Here is a 4,129-nt window from a genome sequence, read left to right on the forward strand (position 1 = left end):
TTGGAATTCTTTAAGATCTACAGAGATTTTAGAGGAATTCGATACTATTTATAGGAATTTGTTAGCCTGAATCATAATTTTACCTTTTGATTTTTATAAGTTCCACTTTGCTCCTATATCTAACTGTAAGGTCCAAAGTTAAAACGACGTAGTCCAACTACATGCAAATATAGGGAAAATGAGAAATAGCTAATTAAATAATTTTAGTTGCTTAAATTGATTATGTTTGGTATGTTTATATGGTTTAAAGTATTTTTCTACTTGAATGCATAAAACTATATTTTTAAAGGTTATTCGAGTTGCGATCAAGGAACATAGACCGAGGGCTGAAAAATAGAAAATATTTTTATTAAATAATTGTTTTTAATTATTTATAATAAGGTTCACGCTTTTTGTTATTTTTGAAAATAAAGAGTTTTGAGGTGATTTTATATGCCGAGATGTAATTTTTATCCGTATTCGATTTTCAACAAAAATACAGACTTTTTGAAAACTCGGCTAATAATTTCACGAATGGTTCTAAAAGAAATAATTTTTAAATACACTATTGGGATTATTGGGCCTAGTATAGCTTACTATTGGGCCCAAGTTTGCACACAAGTTATTTATCAAACAATTAGAGCCCAAAACCCTACCCCATCTTTTTTATAAACTCATGCCCCTCACCCTAAACCTCACAAGATTCCTAGCAACCTCTAAACACATGCACATACGCATCAACAAGAAAGGAATGCATCGGTTTTCTTGAGGTAATTCAGCCAAGGTCGTCGTCGTTCATCACACCGTCAACGTGTTTTCGTGTATTATATACGCGAAGGCACGCCATAATTCTTCCTATTATCATCTATCACACCCTAATATATATTTGATTATGATTTGTATGAAAAACATGTTTCCCTTTTGATTGAATTCGTTTTTATGCATAACCAGGTGAATAATTTAATAGCCGAGGCCGGTGTACGGTACGATTTAAGTTTCGTTTGTTATTTTGGGATATTTGATTAGATGTTCAGAGTTGTATTTTTGGGCTATAGTATTGTTAGTTTTATTGTCTTGAGGTGTTAGTTGATGTTGGTTGTTCGTTTCAGAGTGTCGGTTCGATTTTAGTTGCATGGGAATAGTGCTTGGCCGTGACTTGAGTGCACCCGCGCTCTTAACTGGAGTGCCCCCGCGGTGTACTGTGCTGTTTTGGAGTTGGAATGCCGTAGCATCACCGCACCCGCGGTGATGTAGGGACCGCACCCGCGCTGCTTGCGTCGCCGCACCCGCGCTGTTCGTGTTCCAGAATTTTTGTGGCTGCCGAAACCATTGCGCACCCGCGGTGCTTAGAGGAGTGCACCCGCGGTGAAGGTATGGGCGAGTTTTTAAGCTACTTTTTGGAGTGGTTGGCCATACTTTCCCTTTCTTTTCTCCTCCATTCTCGACATTTCTCTCCATTTCAAGGGTTTTTAGTCATTTCTTTCCTTTCCTATCTTCGATTCAGGCGTTTGTTTGGAATTTCGACTTGAGTTCGACGTTCTCCTTGGTGCTAGGAAGCTTGGGTAAGCTTTTGGTGCGATTCTGTTAAGGTTGTAAATTAAGAGTTGTTTAGGTTGGTTGTTTATGTGGATTTATGGATTATTTAGCTTGTAATCTTGGATATTTAGTTGATATTGGTGTTATTTGTGGATTATTTGTTGTAGGTGGTGATCAAGAGCTAAGTTGAGGTGTTTGTGGTGGTTTGTAAGTGGAATTTCATCCTTTTTGCTCACATGATTATATATGTATGTGTTTCAAAGAGTTTATTGTGATATTCCCTTCCATTTGATCCATAGTATGTATTGCTATATATATTAGAGGCATTGTATGTCTCATTATTGTTGAAAGGGAATAAAAGAAATAATATAGAGTTCAAAGTGATTGTTAAATCCAGAGAAGAGTTTAAATGTTTTCGGATTGATAAATACATAGTCAGAGATTGCATGCAATATTAGATGATCATCGCCTATAGGCTTATATCCCTCAGAGTTATCGGTATTTATATCGATTTGGGATACGAGCACCCCAGAGCAGAGATACTATTGATATCAATCCCCAGAGCAAAAGAGAAATACCATCATATTTTATATGCTATTGCTATGTTATTGATATTCAGAGTTTACAGTTCAGAGTTGATGGTATTTATGATTTCAAAGAGATGTTTTACAGAGTTATTGTTCATTGTTATATAAGAGTTCCACTTGCTGAGATTTATTCTCATTTCAGTTATTTTCATGTGATGCAGATCAGAGTGGTGCCTCGGGACGTTGACTGTAGATCGGGGTCATATGCATACACCGTTGGAAGGAGGATTTTTGGCATGATCATAGGAATGATGTTTTGTTTTTGTTATGTCATTTAAATGATCATGTATTTATTTTGTAAAGATATTTAAAGAAATGTATTTTGAAAATCCTTCCGTATATTTTTTAAAAGAGAAAATTTTATTTCCGCTGCGTATTTTATTTTAAAAGAGGATCGGGGTGTCACATTTAGTGGTATCAGAGCGAGGTTTTCTTCGGACCAATGCATATGACTTCGTCTACTTTCAACTGTCCGGGTATGTTTTCTTTGCATCTATCTATTGTTATGTATTGATTGGTGTCTTGTGAGCATTGTAGAGTAGAGGATGCCTCCTAAGCGTAAGGCGTCAGAGGGGGAGGATAGTTCGTCCTCGAGAGTTGTCGACGAGTTCGGCAAGTTACTGAAGGAGCAGGCTAAGGTTCACAGTGAGCAGATCCAGCAGTTGCTTAGACTGCAAGGAGCAGGCCAGGGCAGAGGCCAAGGTAGAGGGCAGGTTGGTCCAGCTGCAGTTGGTTCTGATGCTATCTTTTCTGCGTTTAAGAGGATGGATCCACCCGAGTTTCCAGGCAGCTCCGATCCTTTAGCTGCAGTAGAGTGGGTCAAGGCTTTGGAGGCGATTTTTGATCATCTCCACTATGAGGACAGAGATCGTATCAGTTGTGCTGTTTTTATGCTGGTTAAAGCTGGACGTTTGTGGTGGAATGCGACCAAGGTTGGCATTGATGTCTCGGCATTGAAGTGGTCTGAGTTTACTGAGCTTTTCTACGACAAGTACTTTCCTGATGCTTTGCGAGCGAGAAAGGTTACAGAGTTTCTGGAGCTTTGTCAGGGGAGCATGAATGTAGATGAGTATATTCTCAGGTTCTAGGAGGGTTGCCTATTTGCTCCGTACATTGCTACCAGTGATAAAGATAAAGGCGCTCACTTCATTCGAGGCCTTAGAGCGGAGATCAGGCGTGATATCAATATGTCCAAGGCTGTTACTTTCAAGGAGATTGTGTCCAAGGCGTTGCTAGCAGAGCAGGACGAGAAGGATATCGCCAGGGAGAGACAGGCGAGGCACCAGGCTAGTGTTCAGAGAGGCCAGAGTTCAGGTCAGCGTGGCAGAGATCGATTCAAAGGGAAGGGCAAGGTGGATCAGAGTCCTAGGCCACCTTCAGCGCCAGTTGCTCCGTCTGATTCTGAGAGATCCTTGTGTCCCAAGTGTGGCAGACCTCATCGTGGAGAGTGTAGATTTGGCACTCGTTCTTGCTATCGTTGTGGCATGCCAGGCCACATTTCCAGAGATTCTCCTAAGGGAGCTAGCCAGGAGAAGGTGCAGGGTCGTATCTTTTCGATGACTAAGGAAGGTATTAATCGTAATTCTTCTGTAATCTCTAGTTCCATTTTAATTTCAGGCAGAGTAGCTACTACTTTGATTGATACTGGTGCTACTCATTCTTTTATGTCTGAATTGTTTTTGAGATCTTTGGGTATAGTTCCTTCTGTTATTCCCCTTCAGCTTAGTGTTGTTTTGCCTTCGGGAGATGTTTTGTGCCCGACCTCCATAGTGTATGCGTGCCCCGTTCGTTTTGTTGATCGAGAGGTCTTTGCTGATTTGATTGTGATCCCGATGGTTGCCTTTGATGTTATTCTTGGCATGGATTGGCTGTCGACCTATCGTGCTGTTATTGATTGCGTTGCTAAGACGGTGACTTTTGCAGATGATGGCCAGGGAGGAGTTCTCGCCAGCTCAGGTACTTCGCTGGTCCTTCCTTTTATTTCGTGTCTTGATGCTGAGAGGCTATTGTGTAGAGGTTGTGATGTT

The sequence above is a fragment of the Primulina eburnea genome, chromosome 8 (assembly GCF_022965805.1).
Source record: "Primulina eburnea isolate SZY01 chromosome 8, ASM2296580v1, whole genome shotgun sequence".
NCBI lineage: Eukaryota > Viridiplantae > Streptophyta > Magnoliopsida > Lamiales > Gesneriaceae > Primulina > Primulina eburnea.